Below are 11,837 nucleotides of genomic sequence, written 5' to 3'. Positions count from 1 at the left end.
GCAAGCTCTGCCTCCCGGGTTTACGCCATTCTCCTGCCTCAGCCTCCCGAGTAGCTGGGACTACAGGCGCCCGCCACCTCGCCCGGCTAGTTTTTTGTATTTTTTTTAGTAGAGACGGGGTTTCACCGTGTTAGCCAGGAGGGTCTCGATCTCCTGACCTCGTGATCCGCCCGTCTCGGCCTCCCAAAGTGCTGGGATTACAGGCTTGAGCCACCGCGCCCGGCCCCAAACTCAGTATTTCTAAATGCTTGCACCTTAGGGCCATGCGTGCTCTCTCTCTCTTTTCCCATAGTGATAGGAAAAGGTCTGATTATAGTCAAAGTAAAGGGTAAAGGGTAGCCTTGCTCAAGACTGTGCCCCATATCAAAATTTCATTTATTGTCTTGAATTTTAATGTCTTTCTTTTCTTTGTGTTAATGAATCATAGACATGGGCACCATTTTGATAACATTTACTTATTTATTTATTTATTTATTTTGAGATAAGGCCTGTCTCTGTCACTCAGGCTGGAGTGCAGTGGTGTGATCTTGGCTCACTGTAGCCTCCACCTCTTGGGTTCAAGTGATTCTTGTGTCTCAGCCTCCCAAATAGCTGGGATTATAGGTGCGTGCCACCATGCCTGGGTAATTTTTGTATTTTTAGTAGAGCCAGAGCTTCGCCATGTTGGCCAGGCTGGTCTTGAACTCCTGACATCAAGTGATCTGTCCCCCTCAGCCTCTAGAAGTGCTGGAATTACAGGCATGAGCCACTGTGCCCGACCCGTTTTGAGAACTTTAACAGTTATTGAAGTAATTGTTTTCTGTGGGAGAACTCTTAGAATAGAATTTATTCATCTGTATACATTGACCCTTGAACAACATGGCTTTGAACCGCGGAGATTCACTTACATGTGGGTTTTTTTTTTTTTTTTCAAGTAAGTTTCACCAGGGTACCTGCCTCCCTTTCCACCTCCTCTGCCTCTACCACCCATGAGACAGCAAGACCAACCCCTCCTTCCTTCTTTTTATAATTTTAATTTATTTATTATTGTTTTTTGTGCAAATGAGGTCTCCCTAGGTTGCCCAGGTTGGTCTCAGACTACTGGGCTCAAGCAGTCCTCCTGCCCAGGCCCTGCAAAGTGCTGGGATTACAGGCGTGAGCCACCGTGGCTGGCCGCCTCCTTCCTTCTTATGAAGACCTTTATGATGCTTCACTTCCACTTCATGAATAGTAAATATATTTTCTCTGCGTTAGATTCTTAGTAACATATTCATTTCTCTAGCTTACTTTATTGTGAGAACATAGTATATAATACATATAACATTAAAATGTGTTAATAGACTATTTATGCTATGGGTTAGGGTTCCAGTCAACAGTAGGCTATTAGTAGTTAAGGTTTTGGGGAGTCAAAAATTGTACGTGGCCGGGCGCAGTGACTCACACCTGTAATTCCAACACATTGGGAGGCTGAGGCAGGTGGATTACTTGAGGTCAGGAGTTCAAGACCAGTCTGGCCAACGTGGTGAAACCTTGTCTCTACTAAAAATATAAAAATTAGCTGGGTGTGGTGGCATTTACTTGTAATCCCAGCTGCTTGAGAGGCTGAGATGGGAGGATCACTTGAACCCGGGAGGCGGAGGTCATAGTAAATCGTGCCACTGCACTAACCTGGGCCACAGAGTGAGACTCCACCCACCCCCCAAAAAAGGTGTGAGAATGGTGGCTCACACCTGTAATCCTGGTGCGTTGGGAGGCCAACGTAGGAGGATTGCTTGAAACCAGGAGTTTGAGACTAGCCTGTGCAACATAGTAAGACCCTGTCTCTACAAAAACGAGAAGATTGCTTGAGCCCAGGAGTTCGAGGCTGCAGTGAGCTATGATTTTGCCACTGCACTCCAACTTGGGCAACAGAGTGAGACCTTGTCTCTTAAAAAAAAAAAAAAAAAAATTGCAGATTTTTGACGTGCAGAGGTTTAGTGCCCCTAACACCTGAGTTATTCAAGACTCAACTATATAGGTCATGGTTTTCTTGAGCTGACAAAATACAGTAAGATTCATTTAAAGTTATTCCTAAATTCTGGCCAGGCATAGTACTTGATGCCTGTAATCCCAGCACTTTGGGAGGCCTAAGCGAGCAGATCACTTGAGGCCAGGAGTTCGAGACCAGCCTGACCAACATGGTGAAACCCTATCTCTACTAAAAATACAAAAATTAGCTGAACGTGGTGGTGCACGCCTGTAGTCCCAGCTAGTCAGGAGACTGAGGCATGAAAATTGCTTGAACTTGGGAGGTAGAGGTTGCAGCAAGCTGAGATCGCACCATTGTACTCCAGCCTGGGCGACAGAGTGAGAACCTTGTCTCAAAAAAAAGAAAAAAAAAATTAAATAAAATTATTCCTAAGTTCCAAACTTTTTAATTAGAATTACAAAGATGGAATTACAATTACAATTGTTGTCATTATTTTCCTTCTACATGTAGTGTCTATGAATTATACATCTCTTAAGATGTCAATACTTGAAATCATAAGGAATACGAGGCCTAGGCTGGGTGCAGTGGCTCACGCCTGTAATCCCAGCACTTTGGGAGGCGGAGGTGGGCAGATCACCTGAGGTCAGGAGTTTGAGACCAGCCTGGCCAACATGGTGAAACCCTGTCTCTACTGAAAATACAAAAATTAGCTGGGTGTGGTGGCGGGTGCCTGAAGTCCCAGCTACTCGGGAGGCTGAGTCAGGAGAATTGCTTGAACCTTGGAGGTGGAGGTTGCAGTGAGCTGAGATGGTACCATTGCACTCCATATGAGTAACAAAGCAAGACTGTCTCCAAAAAAAAAGAGGCCTAACAGGAGAAAATTGTGAAATTTTAGATTTGTGACATCTTAAAAACTTCTGGGTTATGATAGGTTTCTTTACTGAAACACTTCCAGGTTTCTCACTGGTAAAAGTAAGTATCTTAATTGAGTTCGACATTCACCCGCTATTTATCAGAAGACTAGAGAACAGGATGATTATGTTCCATACCACATACCATTATCTGAGTATTTTACTGCTATCTTAGCTCAGAACAGGTAATGAAATAATTCCACCTTTAGAGTATCCCAAAGTGATAGAAATTATTAGATTTTTCAGTTTATTTCAGTTCAGTTATGAAAATACTGATATCTGGTCATGCAATTGTGTTAATTGTTGATATTTTTTGAAAGAAGAACCAGAAGCCTTGAGTCATTTGGTCTATTATTGCTGATCTTGCTGTGAACAGCTGTGATGCTATGAGTTGCTAACTCATTGGAATCAGTAAGATTTGGATGTGACCCATGGAGCTGTAATGGCTGCTGTTGCCTTTGACTTTTCTCTGTGAAGCAAGATCATGCTTTCCTAGTCATCCTCTCTTTGCTTTGTATTAGACATGTTTACTTTCGGTGAAAATTCAGCTTGACCCTAAACTTTACCCTTGGCTATAACCTGCTTCTAGGCTGGAAGTTTAATTCATTTATTTTAGAGTTCTACTCATATACTTGTAAGCATGAAAAAGCCACTTTTTTTTTTTTTTCATATTTTCCACTTTTTTGGGGGGGTTATCATTAGAATGGCAGAGCTCAGAGGCTAGTCCCTGTTGACAACCAACGGAACCAATGAGCTGAACAGGCTTGGAGGCTTTGAGGAAACTGAAGGGAATCCCAGGGGGTGGTGGTTATTGCATCCAAGTTATCAAAGCCATTCATAATACTGAAGATGTTAACTGGTGTGCATGGTATTTAGGATATGGTAATCCATATTGACAAGTACAAGTCATTGGTTCTTTTTAGGTGTTTGAAAAAGTACGAATGATAAGAAGCCATATAACACGACAAACTCAATCTAAGTCTATTGTGCTCCTGTTTCTGACCTCATTCCTGTTCCTTATACTCTAGATGTAACCTGTATCTTCAACTTGGTGCTTATTGTTTCTATGAATAATTTTTTTGTTTTGTTTTTAATAGAGACAGGGTCTCGTTCTGTCACCAGGCCAGAGTACAGCCCACTGTAGCCTCGACCTCCTAGGCTTAAGTGATCCTCCTGCTTCACTGTCCTGAGTAGCTGGGACTACAAGCATGCGTCACCATGCCTGGCTCATTTGTGTTTTTTTTTGTATTTTTGGGTTTTTTTTTTTTGTGATGGAGTCTTGCCCTGTCACCTAGGCTGGAGTACAATGGTGTGATCTTGGCTCACTGCAACCTCCACCTCTCGGGTTCAAACAATTCTCCTGCCTCCGCCTCCCAACTAGCTGGGACTACAGGCGCCCACCACCATGCTCAGCTAAGTTTTGTATTTTTAGTAGAGACGGGGTTTCACCATGTTGGCCAGGCTGGTCTCGAACTCCTGACCTCGAGTGATCTGCCCGCCTCGGTCTCCCAAAGTGTTGGGATTACAGGCGTGAGCCACTGTGCCTGGCTGCTAATTTTTTTTTTGTCTCACTATGTTGCCTAGGTTGGTCTCAAACTCCTGGCCTCACCGATCCTCCTACCTTGGCCTCCCAAGGTGCTGGGATTCCAGGTGTGAGCCACTGTGCCTGGCCTGTTCCCAGAAATGTTTTTAAATTTGGCCAACTGTGTACCCCAAAATAATATGGTAATATAAGCTGTGTGTGTGTGTAGTCATGGCATCAATTAGCATAACTCAGGAAATGCACTCATAAAACAAGTTGATTTTTCTCTACATTTATTTGTTGGGGATAGTTCTTCCCCTGCCACTGGACAAAAACTGATTACTCTTGTCACTCTGCTTAAAAAAAAAAAAAAAAAAGAGTTCCATGATCTCCTTAAGTACCATTCAGTAATTAAAATATATACTCAAAACTTCCTCCCTCCCTCCTGGGAAACGGTGCCACACTGTGGGCTTAGCATGAGTCTCCATCGGCCACTTGGGCTGCCAGCAGTAGCAGTGGCCAGGTCAGCCATGATGGAGGAGGCCCATTTTGTGGAGCCCTTTGCACACTTCATCCTTGCCGTGTCCACCTTTTCACATGGTCCCACTGAGCCAGCACCAGGAAGGCTGGGAAAGAGGTTGACTGATATCAGAGGACTTTACACTTCCTTTCCTGCAGTGAGAACCTCCCTGCAGGGATGCTGTGCAGTGGGCATACGCAACATATGAATTTCTTCACCTTCTATGCCCACTCCTAGAATGCATCCACATACAGTTTCTCTCCTCTTCCTCACCAGCCTCCAGTTGTGTCTTTCCAGATCCCTAAGCAGCTGTCTAAATAGTTAGCCACTCCTGTGACGCAGTGTCCCACGCTCAGGTCCCCTGCTGATGCCTCCCTTGCCTGAACCCTACCAGAAGTGACAGGGCAAGGAAGCCAGGTTGATGCAGCCTGCTCAGATTAGTCTTCTAGAACCTAAGGAGCACAGGGAAGGAAAAAAGGTATGAGAGACAAAAGGATCCAGGACACCATGCATGCTGAGGTCTGTATGCAGGTCTCTCTTCTGTTCCATCATCCGTGAGCCTATTCTTGCACCAATGAGACACATCTCAGCTACTACAGCTTCATGTCTTGCTAGACACAGGGCATATCTCTTCACCTTTTCTAAAACCAGCATGTCAAGTTCCATTGAAAACCTTGTTGGGACCTGGATTGCCAGGCAAATATTTTTCTCAATTTTTACTAAGCTTGTCTGTTTGCTTTTTTTTTTTTTAGAGACAGTGTCTCACTCTGTCACCCAGGCTGGAGTGCAGTGGCATGATCTCGGCTTACTGCAACCTCCGCCTTCCTGGGTTCAAGCGATTCTCCTCCTTCAGCCTCTTGAGTAACTGGGATTACAGGCACCCACCACCACACCCAGCTAATTTTTTTTTTTTTTGTACTTTTAGTACAGACAGGGTTTCACCATGTCGTCCAGGCTGGTCTCAAACTCCTGACCTCATGATCCACCTGCCTCAGCCTCCCAAAGTGCTGGGATTACAGGCATGAGCCACCGCGCCCGGCCAAGGTTATCTGTTAAATGAAATGATCAGATCGAATTTTACCCTCTGAGCCTAAATGCTGGCTTTGGTCTTAGAGGCATTTTTACTTGCTGTCTTAACTGCTGCATGGAGTTAATATACAGCTGTGTATTACTCTGGCAGCACATGTTTGCTTAATGGAAAACTTGTGGTCACTTCAAAATCTACACAGTACTTGGGAACAGAAAACAACTATTCCCTTTCTATTCCTTGGGAATAGAAAACAACTTGTCACAAGCAAATTTCCTCAGGGAGCCCCTATCAGTGATCTGATAATTTTACATTTATAGCTCTTGCTGGCAGGGGCTAGTGAAGTTTCTGTATTCAAGATGGCTGCTGTGGGGTTTCTGGTTACTTAAAAGGTGATTTTTCCTATCCTGAAATAGTCCCTCCATGTCATTAAACATTAAGTGAAGATCTTTTCTGCAATATTAAAAATCCCCCAAAACATGCTGTTTGGCCTTTCCTAATTGTGTGTGTGTTGTTGTTGTTGTTGTTGTTGTTGTTTTTGAGACAGGATCTCATTCTGTCACGCAGGCTGGAGTGCAGTGGCATGATCTCAGCTCACTGCAGCCTTGACCTCTCAGGCTCAATCGATCCTCCCACCTCAGCCCTGCAAGTAGCTGGGACCACAGGCGTGGGCGACCATGCCCGGCTAATTTTTGTGTTTTTTGTAGAGACAAGGTTTTGCTGTTGCCCAGGCTGGTCTCAACTTCTGGGCTCAAGTAATCCACCCACCTTGGCCCCTCAGAGTGCTGGGATGATAGGCGTGAGCCCAGCCCCTACGTTTTTGTTTTTGTTTTGAGATGGAGTCTTGCTCTGTTGCCCAGGCTGGAGTGCAGTGGCACGATCTTGGCTCACTGCAGCCTCTGCCTCCCGGGTTCAAGCGATTCTCCTGCCTCAGCCTCCTGGGTAGCTGGGATTACAGGTGCTTGCCACCATGCCTGGCTAATTTTTGTATTTTCAGTAGAGATGGGGTTTCATCATGTTGACCAGGCTGGCCTCAAACTCCTGACCTCAAGTGATCCACCCACTTCGGCCTCCCAAAGTGTTGGGATTACAGGCGTGAGCCACCGTGCCTGGCCTGGCCCCTAATTGTTAACTGAAGCACTCCTCATTTTAAAATTAGAAATGAGAATCACAGATGTTGGTTTTCAAGCACATAATCCTTCAAACATCTAAGAAAATAGAAACTGGACTAAGTAAAACATTTGTAGATTTTATGAGATAAACAAAGATATGCAAGTTGTGCACATGAATCCTTTCGTTGGGAGGAAAAAATCACGTCTGTGTTTCTCGGCCCTTGCACATCCCAGAATCTGGGCTTCTAGTTATGTTGTTTGACACTTGGCTGCTCCGTGAAGAGTAATTACCAAAACATTTTGAATACAAATTATTATCACTTCCTGACAGTAAACAGGTCTGTTAAAACATGAAGCGAGATAATATATACATGAACAGAAACAGAAAGATCAAGAACAACAGATACAGCAGCTAATAGGTGGATTTTTAGGTCTCTTTCTGCTTTTTTTTTCTAAAGGAACTCTTTCCAGGTGAAACAAAGAATTTCTTCAAAGATAGCTTATGAATCTGAAGATTAAAGATTTCACTAGCAAAGTAAAATGTGACAGCACAAAGTTAGATCTAAGTTACCAGGTCAATAAATCCTTTTATTGCTCAGATACTATTTTTTTAAAAACCCACAACATCCTACTAGCATAAACTTGTTTTCACTTGACAATAACCCTTAACCAAAGATCTTTGGTAGTACCTAACTTGTAAAAACTATTTTGTTTTTTCAACAAAACAAATAGTTTTTTCAAAACGGAGGCTTAAAAGTGTAAAGAGTAGGCGTTAAGTTCCCACGGGGCTTCCTGGTTGCAGGCAGAATTTCACAGAACTTTGTATCTGCAGCATTTGAGGTACATATATGGGAAGAACTTAGGATATAATTCAGAAGAGCCAAGATCTTTCTTTTGGTTCTGTAATTCTGTGCCTACTCATTTTGGAGCAAAATACATGTATTGCTGTACCCCTAACAACCCTAGCATGTAGGTGGTCCACAATCCGCATTTTAGCATTCCCAACAATCCACAGCAATGGGATGTTATTCAGATGTTTGCCGTTCTCTACACATTTCCAAGTTTTGAGTACAGTACTGGAGAGTACCATCATAAAGCCATTTATTCCAGCTCTTGGGAGTGGGGTAGAATAAAATCGTTCACACTGACACCCTTGCACATTAAAGCTGGTCACTGTGTAATGGTTATAGTCATCGATGTTTATCCTTCCAGCAAGCACACATGAGGACGGGGATCACTTTGGCCTGTTTCAGTTGGTGTTTGCACTACATAGTAGTCTCTGGTGATGTTACACTACAAGCCTGCTTGATTCATTTTATCTGATGAGTGAGAAGCACCTTTTCTCATATTGTTCTTGTAACTTTGATTTTACGTAGAGAAATTCAGTAGCAAGAACTCAAATGAGTACCAAGTATGGTTTGTGATTTATTAGGTCCTTAGAGAATTTTGAAAAGTGGAAATTATCTGAAAATAAACTTTTATCAGAAGACTAAGTTAAAAGAATTAAGGAAAAATAGACTTCTAAGTTTTCCAGTTTCAATCATAGCTAGATTTAACGTTACACAGAGAATAATACAGGACAAAGTATGAGCAGAAGACTTATTTATTATTTACACTACCTAACTCAGAGGTTTCGATGCAATTCCTTTCCTTTCCCTGGGAATTCCTAATCTAGAATTAAAGGGCATTGGGATCCTCAAGGGTACTTATCTCCAGGCAAAAGTCCACTCTATTGGAGGTTAAACCACAGATACCTCCTCCTAGTTTTAGAAGACTTTACCAAGGGAGCACACAAATCACTGCCTATCAAAAGCCAGACAAACACTGCACTAATCCAGGTGTAGCACCGCAATTCTATTCTGATGTTAATGACCTGATGGGTCAACTTACCTCTTATTCATTTATTCATTTTACAAATATGTGAGAGCTAAGTATCTATAGCACCGTGTATGAGGATGCATGGAGTGTGGGGTGGACGCAAGGGTAAGTAGGAAACCACCTCTGCTCTCATGGAATGTACAGTCTCCTTTGTTGGGAGGGGGAAGGAAGCTGGTGAAGGGGAGAGGAGGTAAGTACATAAATCACATATGGCACTAATACTCTGATTTCCTTTGACATTAAAACAAATAACAAAAAACAAAGCATGTTACTCCCTCGAAACTGTAGCTTTAACTTATGTTAGGGGCCAGGGCTAAGTGGAATATGGAAGACATTTAATTGAGGTGTTATGACCTCTTTTTTGACTCCTGGCTATGTTATTATTACTTACTATGAGTTTCGCTGGATAAGGAGAGACACTGAACATTTTAAAATAGGAAAATAAGCTTACAAAAGAAAGTTGGAATATGGACTGTAACTTCTAAGTTGTTAATTTTCTACAAATCTACCTTATTTAAAAGAAAAGGAGTCTGGGCTGGGTGCGGTGGCTCACACCTGTAATTCCAGCACTTTGGGAGGCTTAGGCCAGTGGATCACCTGAGGTCAGGAGTTCTAGATCATCCTGGTCAATATGGTGAAACCCTGTCTCTACTAAAAATTGCACCACTGCACTCCAGCCTGGATGATAAGAGTGAAACTCTGTCTCAAAAACAAAAACAAAACCAAAAAACGGAGTCTGTATTTGGATTGTTTGTAACACAATGCTTGAGGGGATGAGTAGCCCATTTGACATAATGTAACCATTACGCATTGCATGCCTGTATCAAAACATCTCATGTACACCATGAATATAGACACCTATGTACCCAGAAAAATAAAAATATTTAAAAAAACCCACACTGAGTCATCAGGTGATCCAAGATAGTAACAATAACTGTGATGCCTTTTTCCTAATGAAACATGTCAATGTCTTATTTCTTTAAATACGTTTTTTAGGCCAGGCATGGTGGCTCAGACCTGTAATTCCAGCACTTTGGGAGGCCGAGGCAGGCAGATCACCTGAGATCAGGAGTTTGAGACCAGCCTGGCCAACATGGTGAAACATCTCTACTAAAAATAAATTAGCTGGGCATGGTGGTGGGCACCTGTAATCCAGCTACTCGGGAGGCTGAGGCAGGAGAATCACTTGAATCCGGGAGGTGGAGTTTGCAGTGAGCCGAGATAGTGCCATTGCACTCCAGCCTGGGCAAAAAGCAAAAGTCCATCTTAAAAAAATAAGTACATTTGTTAATTATCATGGACTATTCCTTGATTTTTTTTTTTTTTTGACCTCTGAGCTTTTTATTGGCCTCTTGCTCCCCAGAGGGTACCCTGCTTCTGCTGGCTTAATGTCTCAGAACTTTGGTGTCACTGGTCTCAGACACTGCTTTGCTATCCACTATCCGGCGGGTTGGTCTTTTGGATGTTTTGCATGGAGTGGCTGCTGTCCAGGGCATCACCAAGATTGAGGCCCTCACTGTCTTCCAGCAGGCGGCGGTCGGTGGCGATCTCAGCCTCCAGCTTGACTTTGATGTTCAGCAGGTCCTCGTACTCCTGGACCTCGCGCTGGCCCTCTGCCCAGGTCTGTGCCAGCTTCGACTCCAGGTGCAGCAGGATTCCATTGAGCTGCTCCATCTGCAGGGCATAACAGGCCTCCATCTCCCTCAGGCTGTTCTCCAAGCTGGTCTTCAGATCTCTCATTGAGTCCAGGTCGATCTCCAAGCACTGGACTGTATGTCTCAGGTCCATGAGTGTCATCTCAGCACCTCCAACCTTAGCAGACTGAGTGGTGACCACTGTGGTCCTCACCTCAATCTGCTGAGACCAGTACTTGTCTAGCTTGTCTGGGTTCCTCCAAGACAGCTCGTCCTATTGGGCCCTGATGTCTGCCATGATCTTGGCGAGGACTTGAGATTTGGGGGCATCTACCTCCACGGCCAACCCAGAGTTGGCAATCTGGACTTGCAGGTCTTTTACTTCCTCTTCGTGGTTCTTCTTCATGAGAAGCAGTTCCTCAAGAGCCCCCATCTCTGTCTCCAGCTGCAGCAGTGACATTGGTGTCATCAGTAACCTTGCGGAGCTCATGGACGTTGCTCTCCACAGACTGGTGCATGGCCAGCTCTGTCTCATACTTGACTCTGAAGTCATCAGCAGCAAGACGGGCATTGTCGATCTGCAGAATGATGTGGACATTGTCCACAGTATTTGCAAAGATCTGAGCCCTCAGGTCCTTGATGGTCTTGAAGTAATGGCCCCAGTTTCTGACATGGGGTCCCTTCTCCAGATACTCCTGGATTTTGCTCTCCAGCCTCCAGTTCTCGGTCTCCAGGATCCTCACTCTGTCCAGGTAGGCCAGGTGGTCGTTCAGGCTTTGCATGGTCTCCTTTTTGTTCTGGATGTCCCCCATTCCTGCCAAACCCCCAGCCATCCCTGTGGCCAGGCCCCCAGACCCCAAGCCGCACCAGAAACTGGTGGAACAGGACATGGAGATCCGGGAGCCCAAGCCCCTAGTGCCTGCATAGATGCTGGCCGTGCTGCTGACCGGCCGGGTGCCACAGCTGGGTGGCTGGACAGAGCCCAGGGACTGGGAGTTGGTGGAGAAGGTGGAGCGAGTGGTGAAGCTCATGCTGTCCAGGGAAGAGAGCAGGAGGACAGGACTCAGGCTTTGTCAACTACTACTCCTGAATTTTTACTTGCAATATACCTGCTCTTGTAAGAGAAAGCAGGTAAGAAATTGAGAGGTGTGACATAGAAATGTTGTTTATTTTAAAACGCTAAGCTACATTGTATGGTACACTACTACAATTCTAGTATTATCTGCCAAGTTTACTGTCCTATCACTTACCACTTTACCATCATTTACCACCAAATCCCACCAAA

General features: G+C 44.3%; 1 pseudogene; it reads right to left on the bottom strand.

Moving 5' to 3' along the window:
- Positions 1-10,303: 10,303 nt before the first annotated feature.
- Positions 10,304-11,813, bottom strand: LOC111544169 (annotated as a pseudogene).
- Positions 11,814-11,837: the final 24 nt, after the last annotated feature.

This window comes from Piliocolobus tephrosceles, chromosome 7, assembly GCF_002776525.5.
Source record: "Piliocolobus tephrosceles isolate RC106 chromosome 7, ASM277652v3, whole genome shotgun sequence".
Lineage (NCBI taxonomy): Eukaryota > Metazoa > Chordata > Mammalia > Primates > Cercopithecidae > Piliocolobus > Piliocolobus tephrosceles.
Note: the sequence above shows the minus strand (reverse complement) of the source record. Positions and strands in the feature narration are given on the sequence as shown.